The 21,110-nt window shown below is 35.5% G+C and overlaps 1 long non-coding RNA gene across 1 annotated transcript in view; it reads right to left on the bottom strand.

Annotated features, from left to right (window-relative positions):
* Nucleotides 1-291: 291 nt before the first annotated feature.
* Nucleotides 292-21,110, bottom strand: part of LOC126053839 (uncharacterized) — a 73,585-nt gene continuing 52,766 nt past the window's right edge. The window contains exon 3 of the long non-coding RNA XR_007510501.2: nucleotides 292-748. This is a non-coding gene — a long non-coding RNA (uncharacterized LOC126053839). The remainder of the gene's footprint in view (nucleotides 749-21,110) is intronic.

Here is a 21,110-nt window from a genome sequence, read left to right as displayed (position 1 = left end):
GGGAATGAATGCGAGTGTCGTTAGGGATTTGATTTTGCATATCACAAATTAATTTTTGGTTTCAGTTGGGAATGCGTTTTATTGTTCATGGTTTTTGGTTTTGGTAATATATTATACGCGGAAGGTATAGGGTGAAACTATTAAATTAAACACGTGATTTTTCAGTCACCACTTTAATATCGATATCTTCATATCTAATTTCTTGTTATCATCGATTACATTTTTATTGTGACAGACAATAGACTTTAAACCAATTCATACGAATTTATTGACTATCAAACGCTTATTCCAACATATCGAGTACATAAGGATTTATACTAATTCTAATCTTCCAGTAACCACGTGGGTAGAATCGAATTGTCGTCACAATAACCGTTATCTAGTGTTGTGTTGTTGCCCACATTATGTAGATATATTCACTCGATATGCTCAACCAAAATATTAAGACCTGCTAGAGTAATAGAACTCAGTACACCGTATTAAGAAGAGGAGGTTCAAGGTACGCTGGGTAGATGAGTTCGGTTTGAGGTGAGCGGTACTATTGTTGTCTTCCATTGATTAATGTCATAGTTTATCCACGATATGACAACAATGGCGTCTTGCCCGAATACCTTAATGCGTTCTGCCTATAGGTTTTATTTACCCTTCCCTTGTTTTCACTTAAATGGTGTTGCTTTATTGTTTTGTATATTGACGACTTTTTTTCTTTCTTTGCTTCCAGGAGATGCTGCGACTTCGGCTCCGAGATCTGAAAAGACGAATTGATTATGTGAATTATTTGCAACAATACATCTGAATGTAAAATTATTTATGACGTTTCATTTATTTGTTTTTGTCCTGGGTACATAATGAAGACGTTACAAAAGCTAATTTTATCGTTCTGCATAAAGAACGTATTGTATCAATAAAATTAATTTGGGAGCAGCCTTATTATTAACTCTGCACATCATGGGAAAAAATGCATCAAGGAAACAAAATTTCACCGGATCTTGGTGGGCTGGATCAATTTTAACAGAAGTAGTGTAAGGACGGTATTCGTTGTAAAAAATATGAACTAAGACTCGTCAAAATTAAAACATCCTATACAAAGTAGGTGTCAGTCACACAATAAGATGGATGGCAAGGCATCGCACCATTATATGCAAATGTTCACCAGCATGTACCAACACAGCAATGATCGCGATAAAACACTGATCATCATCTAAGCACGCCACTGGTTTTGATGATGAATGACATGGCTTATCAGCGTCTATGAGGATGACACTTGAAGGTGCTGTAATTTTAGAATAACCTTTTATTCAAAGGTGGACTTTTAACAGGTTATAGTTAAGTTATGAGAATTCTGCAAAACTTATCTTGGGTTTACTGGTAAGCAGAAGGGCAGACTAAAGTTACTTGATTTCTCCGAAGGAAAATGTAAACATATGTATCTCAAGAGACGTTTTGTCCTGCAGGTTATATTTTGCGATGTAAGATCGATTAAGCCGAGAAAGATGCTTAGGTATGGCTTACTTAAAAATCACAAAAGCGAAACAGTCAATAACCCCTCTAATTTTGTTAATAATACAGAATAAGCCTTAGGCCTTATCCAATCAATATCTGAGCAAGATAAAAAATTCTGCCGTTAATTGCGTAGGCGCAGCTCAGAGGTTTTAAGGCTGGGTTAAAGATCACATCAAAGAGACACTGACGCCCACAACCTATCTGGTATCACTTTTGTAATCTGTTACTGTTCGCTTATCTCAAGCTTGCACAATTGGAGACGTTGCTGAACGATTTTGGTCACCATGATAGAAGCTCCGCCCACGGTTCTGTTAGGTAAACAGCCATAGTTTGCAAGGAGGTTGGCGTCTTTCTAAATCATTTTAAATCACAGGTTTAATGCCAGATCCATCCAATTACGTTACAAAAATATACCTAGACATTTTAGGATAGGTATGTGACAAAGTATGTAATAATGTGACACACATAATGTACACTCATTTTATTGACAGAGGCACAATTAGATTAAACTTTGTGTAGCCTCCTAAAGTTTTCTAGAAAATCTTTTGATTAAAATCTCATTACTTATTTATAGTACGTATCACTTAAAAACCTTGAATCTCAACACTCTCCATTTAATACATACGGCATTTAAGTATCACAAAAATGCCAGGCTCCAACGACAAACAGAAATACCAAGTTCCCGCGATCTTTAAGAAGAAACAGGTATGTGTCATGGCCGAAGTGACGACGTATGCTACGGAGGGAGTCAGCGGTGACAAGTAACACGTGGTGTGGCTTCAGGCGTGGTGATGATAAGGTAACTGTTTGTTTGTTGTGGGATATGTAATATGGGAGAATAGGGAACGAGAAATTATTAGGATGGCAAGAAAGTTTTAATTATTATAAGTGCACAGTCATGTTGCTCAGTGGGGTTATATTTAAATTATTTAAATGAAATTTGGCAGAAGATAGGCTTACTTAGGTTAATCTTTTCAGGATTCGTCGTCAAAGAAAGCAGCTCTTTCATGATAAAAAATAAATTAAAGGATATTTAAGGAAGCAAGGGGTCACAGTCGAAAGTTCTCACATGGACTACGCACTTTGCATATGTGTTATAACTGCATGTATAGATAATCATTTTTGTACCTCTAGGCTCGATTAATGTGTTGCAGATTAGAAAGCCTGCACGATCCATAATGCTAAGGTCACAGAGGTTTTACACTACATAACAACCAAATAATCACATTAACATTTTGTCTCTGTTTTTGTGATTTCATAATTTCCTGTCTTGGTCAACAAAGTTCGAATCCCTATATTTTATATATACCTTAGCGAAGTCGTAACGATCGTAAAGCGAAAGTGTAAAAGTAATTTATCTACTTAATTGAGTTGTCTAAAAACCTTTTACTATCAAGGAAATGGTGAAACTAATGATTACGAGATAATGCGTAAGAAATGGACGAAGGCAAGAACGCTTTCCTACATCTATTCTGAAAAAGCGAAAAAAGGATCTGTGATGGAGAGACGAAAAAAAAGACCGAATTTCGTCTCAGGAGAGTAAGACTGCAGAACCTGAGTATGATCACCCGACGAAAAAGGTAATAAGAAGCACAATAATACATTTGAAACGGGAACTAATGATTAAATAATTAGGGATTGTTTTTGCCTGATGAGATTTACGATTTAGAAAGATACTTGGTAACAAATAAAAACGAGATATCCGTGACTAGTGAGAGGGGAACGGAACTACAAAAAGAGTGAGACAAAAATATGGCATTTTGATTAATACGTAGCCATTGCTCAGAGCGGGCTGTGTACCATTGCTAAGTAATGACCACTCCATAAAGACATGGTTAGGGTTAAAAGAAAATTACTTTATCAACGCCTTGTTTTAAATAAATATCCTGTTTCAGGAAATATTATTGTTGTTTCCAATACAAGAAATTGAGATGTTAGTGAGATGTTAAGATTCGGCCGCCTTATTGATAGCTACACAAATGATGTATTATGAGTATCGTTTATTTTGTTAGGAAGTTTTGTTTCGACTGTTTTATTTGAAACATGGCGGGTTAATTTTATTGCTGCTATTAATTACGCGATTGTGAATAGATAACGTTAATTAAAATGTGTTTATTGTGGTAATAAATAATATTATTGCTGGTTTTTTATTGGGTAACGGGTGTCGCGTTTCATGTTTGCTGTTATTTAGTTAATGTTTGTCACATACAGTTTAATGTTTTTACAAATTGAATGCTCATAAAGGAAATGGAAATGGTCAGTAATGATGATTGATTTACTTTTAATTTTATTGATTTAAATCAGGTTTTATATGTAGGTAAATTGTGTTTAGCTCGTTAAAAAAATAAGGCGCATGCGGATACAAATTAGAATCGATTTTAAGAAAAAAAGGAACCCAGGGACTGAATAGATTCATCAAAGTCTAGTTTTCCTTGTAAACTTTCTTAGAACTACCCTGACTCACCTCTAAGAATCTAAACACCTAATAAAATAATTAAATCCCTTCCCAGCGAACAGAAACAAAAAAAATAAAACAAGGATATTAAAATGCAATAAAAAAGCACTTAATATACTAAGCTGGGAAGAAAAAAACACGTCTCAATGTAAATCGTGCGCCTATGACGTTCTCATTGGTTAAAAAGGGTTACGACAGCTGTCAGATTGGTCCTCTACCAAAGGAATGAATAATAGCTCTAGATAATCTGTGACAGATCCGTCTTAGTAAAAAAGCCGTAGTTTGACACAGACAAATAAGATTATTCAGCCATATTCCAACCTTGGATTTTTGTTCCTGATTTAATTACCTGGATTCTCACAATGTGTGTCATGGGGTTTTGTGTATCTTCTTTTCAGATAAGATGTTTCAATAATGATAATTTTGGGGATGATTCTTTTTTTAAATTAATCGATTAGAATAAGGTTTGGCGTATTTTTTCAAGATATTGTATTCTGCATAGTACACCAAATTTAAAAGCTAGAATAATTCTCTTATGTATGATAGAGGTAATTAAGTACCCACTTAAGGAGGTTTGAATAAAAGTTTTTATTTTTTTATTTAATCCTGTATTGCAACACGTGGTTTCAGCAATGTTAGCGCGAACTCAGTTCCTTTGGGAGAAGTGTCTCAGTGAGTTTCCTCTTACGGAGAACATCGAGATAATTATGCTAACATTCTTAGGATGCAAGTGTGCAGGTAATATCTAATTAGCTTCCAGGTGTTAGCCAGTTATGTAAAGACTTTTAGACCATCAAAACGGGAACAAAGGATCAGTTATGTTAATTTAACATAAGCTTTCGAAGAAACCATTTTTAATTGGCTTGGCGATGTGTATTTGGCGGTAAATTGTTGAATAGTACGCAAGTTAACCATTTCAGTCAGAATTAGACGTCAACATTAAAAACTTTTCAGCTTGACCAGAAATAAGTGACTAACATAGAAGATACATCAAAAACTAGAATCCCGAATTTATTCGTCTAAAAATTCAGCAAACTTTACCAGAATATTCACAATCCTTTTCAAAAAACCGTCCACAATTTCTAAACCCTGCTTCCGCAGAAGGGTTCAGTGGGATAATCAATTATGTATGTCTAGGTGAGCCACCAGGCAGTTAGGCACAATGGTGTCGCCATTATCAACTAATTCCTTGTCATTTGCCTGTGGCCGGGCCTGCGACGGTCAACCGATTGTGTACTCTCTATGTACTGTGATTCGCTCTGATGGCGCGGTTTAAACTGGTTATGTGAACGTGCATTTTAATATGAGAAAAGGTTTCTTTTTAGAGATGTAAAGTTAGGTATATATTGTTGATACTTGATTTATTTACTTGCATATAAAAGTAAGCACTTGTGGGTACAATGGTTTCGCCATTACCAACTAATTCCTTGTCATTTGCCTGTGGCCGGGTCTGACGGTCAACCGATTGTGTACTCTCTATGTACTGTGATTCTGACGCGATGACGCGGTTTAAACTGGTTATGTGAACGAATTTTCTGGGAGTATGAGAAAATTAAAGGAGTTTTTACTGTAGAATAGTTAGGTTGACTATTGATTTAATTTCTAGGACACACATAGCACAATATACAATTGTAATCCCTTTCAGCTTGAAGGTGCTCCATGCATATGTTCCAATACATAACATTCACAGAGCAGTAGGTGCCAGTATACAAGATATTAGGTCCGCTATTTACTTACAAAATATATATGTAATTGTTTTCTAAAAATCACATATCTATAACTATGTAGTGGAGATGGAATCTGTGTAATTATTAGTAATTGAAGTTAAAACTAAATACAACACCAAACTTCTTATTGATTATCACGCAAATGCCTCCACCCTTCCCAGCAAAAATTATTTACAGCAAAACATTATGCAATTCTAAAATCCTTAATCTCCTAGAATCCACTCAGCCCAAGCGGTTGTATTACGGCAGCAAGACAATTGATTATCTACGGTGGTCGTAGTTGCGTCGCACTTAGGTAGAATGGTCGCACCATTACAGGATAATCCCGACCATTTGCGTGCGAGTGCGAGACATTGTAGGGGTCAAGGTTTGTGCTAAGAATTCGGATTAAATGATTTATACTATTTAAATAAAGATTTGTTATAATAATATACACGGTGAAGTCAATTTTGCAATTGGCATGAGTAGCAGCTCATAATATGACATTGATATAGAGCCTTTAAAAACTCGTTTCAATAACATCTGCATGGAACGAATCCGAAAGTTACATTTTTTATTATTAATTATATCGTCCAGATACACCGACTATTTGTTCAAAAATAAAACACAGAGAATACAAAATATTAATTTTGTTGAGCTTGTCTGATACTTTGTCACCTTCATTCCACTACAATCCATCAAACTCATTGGAATTTGCGTACAAGAAAAACAAAAGAACAAAGCAAAGAAATGGCAGATCCACGGAGGCGTCTCGCCTCCATCAATCACGCACAATATTTGCTATTGGTCGTAATCTGTGTGCCCAAAGTCCTCACTCGGGGGACACACACACTATGGGACAAAAATCGACTCTCACGGAAATTATATTGATATTCAATACACAATAAATGGGCCCTGTCAAAAACTTGCTGTTCGCTCCTACGGTCATCCCTAAGCTATCTGTGTCATTTGCTATTGGAAACGCAGTTTCTATCCGTCCCTCTTCTCCTTTATAAAGCTCGTAAGTTAGAGTGAGATAACCATGTATAGTGGGTTTAGCTCGCCTTTGTCACGAGGACTGGACTAATTTTTCATCATAGGGCCCACGACAGTTACAAATGCGGCCCGAACTGTCTCCTTCTTTAATAATACTTTTTATATTTTTTCAAGGGTAGTTCGCCCTCCGTCGAAGGAAGATTTTCATCTGAATGCCCGGGAAAAAATTTAAAGAAGCTTAAATTGCAATTTGTTTGTTAAAACTCTTTAATGCCGCTTTAATTAGAAATAAAAATGTTGTGTTCATGAATGGCAAAGTTTTGTCGAGTTTTGTCAAGAAATTAGTAGAAAATAAAAATGCAATGCCGTAAAACGCAGAATTATTTTTAGAAGGATAAGTATAAAAAAAACCTACCTCGCGTAGGCTTTCTTCAGTTCAAAGTGGTTTTGGTTTAGGTTTTCATAAAACAGGAAATAATTTAAAGTATTTAATAAGGCTTCAAATATAAGACGGCTGCAATTTTTCTATTTAAGTAGATAATATCCTATTTTGTAGCTATTCAAAGGTAATTTCGACCCCACAAAAACAAAAACAGGCACGACACCCAAAATTCCACAAAACGCAATCACAGATGTTATTCTAAAATCTATCGATGAACACAAACGTCTTGGGGTACCAAAACACCCTACGCATTATAATTCGGCACCCCATCAGATGAACTCTCTCGATCAATCTCTGACGAATCTGTCATGTTCGCTTTATGAGAAAAATTGTTAGGATGCGTCCAAAGATCCCCCTTCCTAGCAAACTGTGGGTTTATATAAAGGGTATTGGCATGCTAAATAATGTACAGATATTCAATATTTAGATTGGTTTTGATGAAAAAATATTGGTGCGCATTTTTTGCATCCGCAAGCTTTTTCATTTTCGATATGAGTTTTTGCGAATGAGAGTGCTGGTGCAGAAGCATATGGTACATAATAAACATGTAGCAGGAAAATCTATAGGGTCAACTTGGCATTCAGGCATTATTCTACTTGTAAGTATTGCTAGAGATCTTAATCTTACTTATTCGTGTAATACAACTACTTTAGCTGCATTACCAATACAACTACTGATCTTGTTTCTACAGGATTTACTGGCAAAATTATAACATCAGAAAGTCTATATTTTTCTCTAAGAAGATCACGAGTATTGATCAGGACTAAACCTGAAGATGTTTTAAATAGATTTAAAGCGAATCGCCTGCGGACTTCACGAAATCCCGAATAACATCGAAAAGCAAAAACATTTGAAGAAAATACTTGGTTGGAAATCATTTGTCTAAGCATCGAGGGGTCAATGCGACGCGCCCGTTCTCACGCTGAACCTACGACTAAAAACCACATTGCATTTTCACTTAAGAAGTCTAGACTTTTCAGGAAAGTGATCCTTAAGTTGTGAGGCAGAAGGTTGTATGTGCGCTGATGAATGATTCTATGGGTGCTGGAATAAGTTTGCGTGAGTGTAGGTATTTCGAGAGAGTTTCCGCTAATCGTCTAGAAAAAATATTTGCCGATTCAGCTTCGGTTCTTTTTCCACTGATAAATGTGCTCGGAATATGTATCTGGCAATTTGTGTGTAGTTCGGATCCTTTTGTTTCATTAAGTGCTTTAGCGGTGGAAGTTTTTTTGTTTTTCCTGGGAAAAGTGCCATGTGACGGCGCCGATGGAACAAAGTAAAACATTTGTCTAGTTTTTATATCTATCTAAGTACCTTTACCTATATAACCTTGTGGAATGAATGCTTACATAGATTTTTTCGTAGTTGTTTCAGTAGAAATAACAATGACCTACATGGCATGTGCCTGTAGTAGCCTGATTTTTGATACTAGGTAGGTACACACTTTATTTTCTGCAGCTTTTACAATAATAGCGTTTTATGAAAATGACTGTTTATTCATCCACATAACACACAAAACTATACCATCAAAATTCAGATTTCACCCACAAAAAACTGCCTAATAGAAATAAAAACTCGCGCGCCCCAAAACGGATATTAACAATTTCCTTATTACACAACACACCAAAAAAAAAATGTCCTCGTCCTACAATTAACAGAACAAAAAGCTTCAATGTCATTCAGCTATTAACCATAGAGGTAGAAATACATAGATCGGAATCAGAGAGCCACAAACATTAGGGCGGGGGTACACTGGGTAGATATTGAAATTCAAATGGCCGTCCGTGATTTAGTATTCATTTGACGTGATGGAGGCTTTACTTCGGTTTAGGTTTCGCCAGGCGTCGTCTTCTCGTACATCATAGCGCTACGCTTCAGATCATTGAGTTGGGGACACACTGGGTGGGTAAGACATTATTTTTTTTGTGTCTGGTAGGTTTTGTAGACTCTAGATGATTTGGATGGTGTAGGTATTTCTAGTATCTATCACGGTGGATTATATCTTTAGTATATCCGAATCTCAATATATAATGATGTATATGTACATACGGTAATTTACTCAAATATTTGAGCTGCTGATTGGGAGCTGTCTTTCGTAAATTTGACCTTCAAAAAGTGCTGTTTTTCAGCCTACTTTGAATTAATGAAATTTGATTTTGATTTAATCGTTACTATTGTTGTCGTTGTAACTATTGTTTTTTACGATGATAAGATTAAACTTTAAGCAGTGGCTTTAATTTAACCAGAATAATAAAAAGTAATAATGTTTTAAGTCATGCAACTACATCTTCAGTCAAACTACTCAAAAAATATTGCAGGTTTCACGAAATTTCCTAAAAGAGTGGTAGTGGTATCAAAACACATAAAACACACATAAATCTCTACCCGTCTCCACTCGGTACAGCCACGACCGAGTCCGGTTGACGGCAGCGTAATCCCAAAAGATTTCCACTTGGAGCGAGCATCAAGTCGCGTCCCCACCGCTACACATTCTAAATAATAAACAGCTACACTACCTACTGTGCGCGATTGTACATGTATTCTATGTACGGGTATTGACATGGATAGTGCAATAAAACTAGAATGATAAAAGGCAATAATACCTCTACATACATAACTACATCTTCAGTTAAACCACTCTAAAAATATTTTACAGCATTTTCTAAATATCAGACCACATGAAAAACTATACATAAATCGTAAAACATTCTACAGCATTTTCTAAATATCAAAAACGCTACACATTCTAAATAATAAACAATAAATTCCACTACCTACTGTACGCGATTGTACATGTACTCTATGTACGGGTATTGACGTGGACAGTACAGACAAAAGGTGGTTCTAATGGCTCGTATTCTAAATTCGATTTTGTATAGGTATATAGTTTTTTTTTTTTAATAATTATGGTTTATCGATATGGTTTTTGTTTTGTGTTTTATATTGTTAACAAGTTTTGTAAAATAATAGTATTTAGAAAACAGCTACACCACCTACTGTGCGCGATTGTACATGTACTCTATGTACTGGGTATTGACGTGGACAGTACAGACAAAGGGTGGTTCTAATGGCTGGTATTCTAAATTCGATTTTGTTGAGTAGTCTATATACGGATATTGAATTATTATGGTGTATGTAGTACAGATATCTATGTTACTAATATATGTATGGTTAAAATGTTGGTTTGAGATTGTTTTTAAAAAAGCAAAATAAGAATTTGAGAGCTTCGTAAAATAATCGTACCCAATAAAGACCTAATTTAATTTTTGAAATTTTCGTTCTCTGTTTACATTTACTTCCTGGGTTACAAATATTTTAAAGACCGACAAATGCTTTTAAAAACATACTGCTCACAGTTATTTAACTAAGTGATGTCTACATCAGTATATGTATGCATGGCGGCGCCTTTCATCCACTTTGGTGGGATAAGCAAACTGATATTGCTAATGAGTTACTCGGCAAGCCAGACAGAAGGCTCGAAAGAAAAAAACATGAAAAAAAAATCTGTAAAACTGTCTGAACAGTTATGTAGATGGTAAGTATAAAGGGATAGATATTGTAACATAAAATGATATTCCAGCTACCACTAACAAATTCTTAGTAAATTATCCAGCAGAAAGTTATATATTAGTTTTGAAATAGTATAAGTATAATTTACAATTATGTACCTATAATTTAGTTTTTCAAATCATTCCTTTAAAAACTTAAGTTATATTCTTCATTCTTCAAATGTAACACTTGCTTACAAACAAATACTGAAAACTAAATAATAAACTTATTTACTTAAGCATGTAACTTCAGTTCTTGCTGACAATTACCCAATACTTAAGTCAGCAATATAACTTAAAGTAGACATACTATACATGCATAATATACTAGTGTGGTAAGTACATAGTTTAAGTACTAAGATATTCTGCGGTCTAACCCGTCGGCTGCGGCTTCAACGTATTGACCCCGAGGTAACGCTTAGAAGTAACATTACTAGTAAATTGTTGTGCTAAACAAGTAATTTCTATGTACGAGTAACTATTGTGGTAGGTAGGTATAATATAGTAACGTTACCTAAAGAAATATTTACAAAAAACTTTCGAAACAATTTAGACCCAACTGCTATTGAATTCAATTTTGCAATTAGTGTTCAGACTAGTCTAGATTTTTCTTTACTTCATTCATGAAATGAGAAAACGGAAAAAAATACCTTTGATATTATGTACTTCGATTTTCATATATATACATATATCAAAGCAGTGAAATTTTTCCGAGTCAGGAATCGCCGTCAGTTACAAATGGCTGAAGAAGGACAGAAAACTACACTTCTTTCGTTGACCTTAGGATACAAATACCCTCCTGAATCCAGTCTGCAATAACATCGCTAAATTTCAATCCATTGCCGATTTTCTACAAAAGCATAATTTTAAATTCCGAATAGAACGCGCAATGGATAGCAAAGTAAAGGGAATGTTCGAGCAGCGTTAAAGTGTCAGATTACAGAGCGTTGCTACAGTAGTCCATTGATGCATTTCCTCAGGGCCACTGTGCATTCGATTGATGCACCTCCGACGGTGGACGTATTGCAATCGTTATGCACCTAATGTCAATGCGATCCTGTCGGACGACTGTTAGTCGGTGTCCGTGTTTAAGGAGTTTTATTTTAGAGTTAGATTGTAACTCGTCTGCGAATGGAGGAATATTCGTTCGATTTGTTTTTTTATTTGCATGGGTATATACATTTAGGGGGATTTTCGTCCTCCATGTGAAGGTTATACTATTGAAAATAAACCTTCAAAAATAGCGTGACAAATAAGTAATTAGAGAACATTAGTTAGGAGAATGAGCAGACCTAAAAATACAGAATGATTTTGTCATCTAACCCTTAATAGAATAAGGAACGGGGTTTAATCCCAATAAAAAAAGGTAAGTACCCAAAAAATACTTATAGAAGAAATCATTTAACCACTTAAACATACCGTGCACAAATCATAACATTATAAGGAACTCCCTATTTCAATTTCCAATGATGAAATACAATGCAAACTCAATCCGAACAGAAATAACGAAGAAATATCGTTTACGAAGCTGATTCATTGTTTATAAAGAGTCAATTTCAGCAAAAGCAATCTAAAACGGTTAGCTAGGGAAAAGCGAGTAGTGGCCAACAAGTTGTTCGATGGCAGAGAAATAAAAAACAAATGGCGGAGGTAACTGTGTAATGGGATATTGGGGATAGAAGAATTAAAATCGTAAATGGTTTTGGTGAAGTATATTTTACTACGAGATAAATATGGGGATACTTAGAAAAAAAGGAGCATTAAAAATTATTCCAATTTTGGAGAGAAGGCAAAATGATAAATATTGGAAGACTAAAATTTGCTTAGTGCTGATTGATCCGCTTGAGTGTAATAAAATATTTCTACTATCTATCAAACTGACAAAAATATTAGAATTACCTTTGTATATGTTAAAAAGATTCTTCCAAAGATTTTGTGGGGACCAATTCACGCAATCGAACAAAAAGTATTCCTATTTATAACAATCTTCTATAAATGGATTACCTTACACTGAGAGAATTTGACAAAGCGGACAAGAAGTTCCTTAGTTACATACGCGCACAAACAAACGAATTCTTCAGCTTTATAACCAATGATACCACGATCCAAAAAAAAACATTGGTCTAGAGTTATTGGTTCAATATAAACGCGCTGTCTCCATGGTTGTAATACTATATAAATAAATCGACGGTGCCACTTTACAATCTCGCGACAATGTAATCACTGGAATAACTTTGCAATATGCACTGTGTGCTTTATATAAAGTTGGAGATTTTTATACCTTTATTTATATACGAAAATATAAGGTTAATCAAAGTAGGTATATAATAACAGATATTTTTTATTATGTGCAATGAAATTAATGTGGACCAGCAAATACTAAAAGTGGTCAAATGTTATTTTTTTATCATCATTTTATCAAAATTGAGTGTATAATCATATTGTACGAAATTAAGAAACTTAAGCTTCATGTAGAAAATAAAATAGAACAAACACTACATATTTTTCTCCTTTGATCGCTTGGTCCGCATTTTTAAGCCACACTTATTACCAGGAACCAAACATTGGCTCACAAAATCTGTAATACCACAAAAAGGTTATCCTACCCCTTCCAGCTATAGCATATAGCAGCTAGAACAACGTAGGCAGCATTCACAAGACTGGTTGAAACATAAATCTGGCTCGTCGGCTCGGTCGCGCGGAAACTTTTTGAATTATTAGTTTTAATTTCCGCCTAAGATCCGCCGCGCGTCCCCGTATCTGTCAGCGGACATATACAATCCGCGGATATATTATGTTTGTGTGAACTACGCCTTATATGTGGGTTATGAAGCGAAGAATTTAATTACGTGCGGATTTGTTCGTAATGTTTGCGCATTGAATGTTTGGGCGTTTGTTTTTCGTTTTGAAAGTGATTATTGATTTACTTTGCGGTGTTTCGTTTACAAATGTCCTTCTCAGTTGAAGAAATTAAATAAAAGGAAATCTGACGAAGGGGAGGGAATTTAAAAACTTTTTATTGTACAAATCTACTTTATCAAAGTTCTATCTTAAATTCTATCTAGACGACGTTATGACTTGTTCAAGTTCCGCCAAACAAAATACGCCGTCCGATACAAAATTCCGCCATACATCACAACTCACGAGCCAACCCAACATTGCAGCATTATATCAGACATCAGCAACATTCTTAGCACTCTATTAAGATACCAGTTTGTTATTGAATGGTAGCGTAATTACAGAGTAAGGAACGCCACTGGCTGGGTCGATGTTGATTTTATACTACTGCAGATCGAATGCAAGATACGTCGGCAAATAATGTGCATGTGTTAATACGCCGCGGTCGGATACTGATCGTCTGACTCCAAGGAGGGTTTATCATCGAAATGATACCTTCTGGAATAACGAGATGCCTGAATACAGACGTTGCGCCAATGATATGTGATTTTCCTTGATTTGGTGTTACGCGCTGCAATTTGTGCGATTGAGTTCGATCGGCTACTAATCTTGCCATTTTCAGTACAGAATTAAGTTGATTTGTTAATATGTGGTCTGTTTAGTGATGTGAAGTTAAACCGTGGATAAATAATGAACTTGTTGCGGTACTTTTGAACAGCACAAGTTTATGATTGAAAAAGCAATCAGCAATAGTATTTAGCAACACTAAAGCTACAGAAATAAAAAGCCGATACAACACACAAATAAAAGCGGCCGACCGATAGGATTAATAAATTTGTCTAGTGGAAACGCCACGCTTTCACCGTTCTCCCTTTTTGCGTGTGTTTCCACATTTTTCACGCTATAAATCATATTTTTTCACCGGTAGCGCTTTTTGCGCTGGCGTCCTTTCGGTTTGCCCGAGCGTACTGTCATTTTTTTCACTCGGACATGGGAGTTTGCACTTGCTCATTTCGCTTTTGTTTTGTACGAGAATTTATGATTAATTTGTACCGCGGATGACGCACAGTTGAATAACCTCGACATTGAACTCAAGTTTGTTTGTACATGTGTTTCAGTAATACCTTAAGCTGTAACAATAACGGGAGCGTTAATTAAAACGTTTAATTATCGATAAACATAAACACAGTAAGGCAAATTCCCTTAACGCCGACATGACAAATATATTATATTCAGTCGACAGCGGGGGCGATGGCGCACCGCTTAAAATCTCTCATCGCTGTAAATTTTAATTTAGCTACCACAACGAGAACAATTTAATTTAATTGCCAAATCATTAAGTTAAGCACGAAAATATTAGTCGGCACTAGTGCGACGGAATTAATAAACTCGACAGAACAAATAAAGAAATCAATGACGTATCTATCTTCGGAAAAAATGGCGGAGACTGTACATTAATACGTGGCCATAAATTAAAGCGTGGCTTAAAATTAAGACAACAAGCCTCTTTAATCTACAATAAATGGTGGTCGTCGCTCGGAGACCGGTTTTGAGATGGAGGCGCAAAAGAAAAAAGAATAATCCGGTCCGGAGCGGGTCCAAAATATGATAGGCATCCATAATACAACATGGCCGCTAAGCTCCTATATCTGTCTCCGTCGCACGCGGGGACCTTGTGTATGGCTATCACACTTTATTAAGGTTGACCACATGTGGAGTGTTCCGCTAAGCCTAACCTTGATATCATACTCTCCGCTGTACGGGGTGTCCTTATGTCGATTTCATCTCGCGTTTTTACAATTTATTGCTTTGTGTCGTTTACTCACAGGTTATTTACTATATATTAATGAGTTGATCTGACTCATAATTTAAAAGGAGACTTTATTCGTGCCACCTTTTAATGTCAATAAACTTTTGGCGAACCAGTTTTTACAAATAATACAAATGTGTGATGAACATTGCATCACATTTAAAGCTCTACAAGAAATATACCATCCATCTACCTATGTCAAATTGCTTCCACATGACAACTAGATGATAGGTACTTATAGCACGTATGTCCAGTCACATAAATGTCCCCTATGTTCTACAGAACACCCTATAGAGCCGGCCCCCTCCCGCGTCGTCCAACCGTCTTCGACCACAGCATTCCACATTACCAGCACCACCTTATAAATAAACCGCTTATGTGAGCCTACCTGCCGAAGCTACTCTCAGAAAAACATAATGTAAGTAGGCATCCCGTGTTGACATCAATAATGTTTCGACCATGCATGTCTTGCGGTATATTTTAATGTTTGACTTTTCCGCCGCGTGCGCCGCTCTTTTGTTTAAAACTGTTTTTTGTGTGTCCATTGTTTTAATTTTCTTTAATAATTCATTCGATTTTCAAAAAATGCAACAACCAATAAATGAAGTCCTAAAGTTACTTACGTTATTTTACTGACAATACACATTCAGAATTAATACTTTTATATCACTTTGATTAGGTATAAATTCACAAGACACCTTTGATCACAACTCATGCAATTTACAACACAAAATACGGACTGATTTACCCAAAGTATAGAAACAAACTGAGCCGGTCAAGTGAAAACGAATGCAATATTCTTTTCATGTTCATGCGAATAATATGCAAATGTTCACGATCGGCAGGTGGTCATTGTGACAATACTATTGTCTAGTACTGCCCATTCTTTTGAACGAAACAAGATCACTTTCGCTCGCATTCCAACGAATTTCTGCTACACCTTTACTTTCAATAGTTTTCTAAACAAAACGTTTTGTTGTATGTTTGTAGCCACATCGCCCTTAATGCGGTTGTAAATCTGTAAACACTTTCTTTTGCTAAAACATGAAAAGAAAGTACCTGTTAAAATTTTGCACAGTTGTGTTGCAATAAATTATGGTGGTGTTCGCTTTTTTCTGTTGGCACCCTTTGGTTACCTTAAGTGATATTGCAATTAATTGTTGTAAGTAAAACGGAAAGCAGCCTCTTTCCCGACTGTTGCACACAAACGCTGTTTAAAGCTTTTATGAAAAAGTAGATTGTTCATAGTGGCAAAGGGTAATATTTTTATGAAGGTGCAGAGAATATTTTTTTAGTAAATTTTGCAACTATTCGAAACATAGATAGAAAAGATACTTAGAGAAAGACTTAGTTAGCACCTTTGCAGACTTTGAGATACGTTTATTAACGCACATACAAACTTATGTTATTTCCTTATGTAAGCTTGCTTTTATTTAAATAGAAGGAAGTCAGTTGGATGGGTAAAAGTTACCGGTACTTTTTTTCTTTTAAAGAGGGTTTCTTTCACTCAATGAACTCACTGTTTAGCACTAATATCAATTTATACTTTTCCTTCCGCTTTATAACAATATCTCTTTCATATTCACATCTGTTGATTAAGTTTATGTCGTACCTTTAGCTAAGCTATATAATATGGTATCCAACTTATTTAAAAATAACGATTATTATTTTATGATTTGGTGTTTAAATCATTTTACTGAGAATTGGAACGTAGCTATATCATAGGTATTAATGATGCCCGTTTATTTATTACACACAATTATATTTTAAACTCAGTAACGTACAAACCTCTACATCATCATCATCATCATCATCATCAGCCTATCGCAGTCCACTGCTGGACATAGGCCTCTCCAAGTGCACGCCACTGAGATCGATTTTCGGCTTCTCGAAAATCTTCAAACCTCTACATAAATATTTTTATTTACAAATTCAATGATCTATACATAACCGATTAATGAAAAATCTCAGTGACCACTACTACCAATTCTTACTCCCAATTTTCCAACTAACAACAGTGGGATTTAAAAGGTTCTTCACGTAACTTAGTATAATATAAAAAGCTATAGTATAGCTTCTACACGAGTGTATCGCGTGCCTCCTTCGGCTCATTATCGCTGCAATAACAGATGTTTCTCTGTTATTAATACCGTACGAATTAACTATTTGTTAACAAACGTATGTATTTCTTTTATTGTGCAACGTTATACTTTGAGAAAATTTAGGGTCTTTAGTAAAGATTATTTTTTTAAGGAGAAGGTGTTCAGAATTTTTATGCTGATAACATAAAATACAATACATAATTCCATTCGTCAAAAATTGACGACTTAATTTGATGCAGCCTCTTATTTTTAAGTCTAGACAGAAAACTCATTTACCCAACTTATAATTAGTGTTTCCGATTAAAATTCCCAAGCATCGTACTCGGCTATTTTTGTACACACGAACAACTTAACACTTACAAGTATATTCCCTCATTTTATAAATACACGCGCCGATACGTTCTCGGTTCCGTTACTCGAGACAGACGAAAGATGTATCTCGCGCTTGACCCGGGGTAAGGCCAAAAAGAACAAAGCTCCTAATTCTATTGAAACACCATTATCTAATAAGTTTGTGGACCATCGATCATAGTGAAACGTCCCCTCTTCACTTACATATCATTAATCAGTATCTATAAATGTTGTGCCGACACTTGTGTATCGAATTTTGGGTTTTTTTGGGGGCCGATTGCCGTTCCGTGGCGGTTTATATCGATATGTGTGAGCAATTTGGGTGTGTTCTGTACTTTAATTATGCCGTTGCATGTAGGGTTCTTTTAGTAGGGAAGGTTTGTTTTGTTTGTATGCATTTTTATACAAAATATCTAGGTTTTTATTTTGTTGTTGAATGAATAGATTAAGTATGAGCTATATTTTCTACTGGAACTCGTATTTTGCAACTGATAGGTCCCTTGGCAAAAAGATGCAAAAGTATCGACTCCTCAATCTGATATACACATCAAAGTTAATAAGTGACAATTAAATAATCGATTTGCGTCAATTTAAATGATCATTTAACAGCCTAATCGAATAACAATTTGCTCGTCACTAAGCGAACGAGCAATGACTAAATCGACATGCTAACTAATGCCGTGCATTTCTGAAAGCATTAACTGTAAGTGCCTGAACATAAAACTGATAGGTATGCGATATATCCGAGCGCCCATCAATCTGGGACTGATTCGAATAACATCTCGATATTTAGTATCGATAAAAAAGAGCATTGAGTGCGGTGCCTTTGTTCTCGTCTAAGCTTGCGGTGATTCTTTAGTGCTGTGAGTTGTTGGCTTGCTGTAAACTATATTGTCGGGATATTGCAAGTTGAGAGGTATTATTTCATTCGCATTATTATGGAGAAGATCTAGCATATGTGCGTCTGAAGTTTCATTTAAAAGCGAATCAATTTTTAGTTTTATTTTAAAGCCACGTATTGAGATTATATACTCGTATGTGACGCCTGATTAAATGGAATTGAATTATATAAAGAAATAGTACAACAACCCCCATCGAAAAATTACACCGAACTCAACCAACAGTAGTCATATAAATCTATAAATCTTCAAGAGCAAAACAAAAGTACAATGTCCAAATCATAGGCAGGAAGTTAGATTAAAATCGGGCGTCACACTGCGACATGACTTGAATAATTCCGTCCAATAATAGGGTGGAGCCCTACGGCACTACGGCATGCGGGCATTTGACTCATGTACCTACTACTACTACGGCACGGCATCAGCGTATCGCATTTCGTTACTACTGCATGCCGCATGCCGATCGCGTGTACGACAGGCCTTAGGTACATCGGCGACTTTTCTGTCAGTTGGATTGGGTATGGGCATGGGCATGTTTCGGCGATTTTGGATTTGGTTGAAATAAGTACGCTAAACAATTTAATATTACATTTTAATATACATTATTTGATAAAAATATAGCTTCTTTTTTATCTATTAAAAATATATACATTTTATGATCTTTTTCTATTGACAGAGGGAAAGAAAGACACGGAATAAAATGATATTTTTCCTGGGAACACTATTTGCCGCTAACGTAGCTAAGTCTAGGGACGATGGTAAAAAAATTGAATTTGCCTATCAACCAAAAAATCTAAAGTAATTTTATTATTTTCTTACTTACTAGTTACATCTAAGCACTTCACTAACAAACATCGATTACCCGATCAATCGGCGCCTCAAATCCCATTAACGCCACTATTTTTATCTATCACGACATTTTTGTCTGAAACGTGCGCACGGCCGTATTCTTGTGTGTCGACATCCATTTGTCACCATCGATCGAAACCACCATCAGTCTACCTCCCAGACGAACCGATTGCCTTCACTATGTATAAAACGTACCTAATTGTTTTATTTGTTCTAGCAAAAGTTTGATATACCGCCAATTGAGAACTATTAAAAGATCGGCGCAGACTTTAATAGCCCATTAATGTTGGACGAATTGTAAACACAGAGAAATAATGATGTTGGAATGGATTAAGGGGTTTTAGTGTTTTCGGAATAGACCTTCTGGATTAGATTGTGGTAAACAAGGATTATGTTCTTGTGTGGTTTCTGTAAAGAATGAACGAAAAATGCAATGGCAAACTAACAGATTTTAATGACTTCTTTATGTTATTCTGAGATCAATAGAGTTTATTTTTTTATTATAATTTGAACAACGAGCTGTCAAAATTGCTTTGAATAAGCACGAAACAATAAGAGCGCTCTCGATTACGTTATAATAATGACCACTATTGGACTTGATAATTCAGATACATTAACACTGCTATAAAAATTCCAAACATTCGTTCCAAATTATATACCTACCAGTTTATTATTAAATCATTGTTCCTCTACAATTGGAGTGTAAATTATTCCCTTGCAGATTGTTTCGCAAGACCAGTTTAAATCGTACAATTATAACGTAATATCTTGATTGCGGTCTTCGTCACGAATGTTATATCTTTTTCTTTTCTTTCGTATGAAAAAGGGACGGGTGTAACACGTACGATGTATCGTACGTGATTGAGGAAAGTGGGCGTGCTTCGATCATTTATTGAGTGGAAATTATAGATTGATAACACCAATCATTTACAACACTATTACCTCACTACTGATTCGCGCTGGATATAAATTGAAAACACTTAATTAAGCGATCGATTAATATTATAGCTTTTTATTAAGATGCAGTCTAACTAGCTTGAGCCTACCTCCGTTGAGTAATGGTACGAACAGTTTCTTGCTGTTTTGCAAACGAGAGCTGATAATTATGAAATGTATTGCAATTTCATCTTGGTACTAAGTAGTAAAGGAAATATACAAATGAGGTTTTGAATCTTTTATCTATTCGAATGAAAATAAAATAAATATTACCTACTCTTTCTTTTAGTATCAGACACCGAAAAGGGCAAAAACGTTGTTATATTTTTTCACATTCTCATTTGGAATTACGCACTAAGTTTTTCTGTTTCATTAGGTGTTTTCGTAAATAGCTGTGTGGTAATAGTGTTTATACTGTGAATATTCTAACATCTTTAATCTCTACTAAATAAAAACTAAAAACAAACTTCAACCGACTTTCTATAATCACACTACTTAGTTTACGTAATAAGTCTTTCAAAAACACGTAGCGTGGGCGGTAAAAACTCCCTTTGTTGCCGCTCGAGCGAGCTGATTTCTTAAATAATGTCGGTTTGTGTAGGTAGAGGGCTGGCG

The sequence above is a fragment of the Helicoverpa armigera genome, chromosome 14 (assembly GCF_030705265.1).
Source record: "Helicoverpa armigera isolate CAAS_96S chromosome 14, ASM3070526v1, whole genome shotgun sequence".
Classification (NCBI taxonomy): domain Eukaryota; kingdom Metazoa; phylum Arthropoda; class Insecta; order Lepidoptera; family Noctuidae; genus Helicoverpa; species Helicoverpa armigera.
This window is presented reverse-complemented; position numbering and strand designations above follow the sequence as displayed.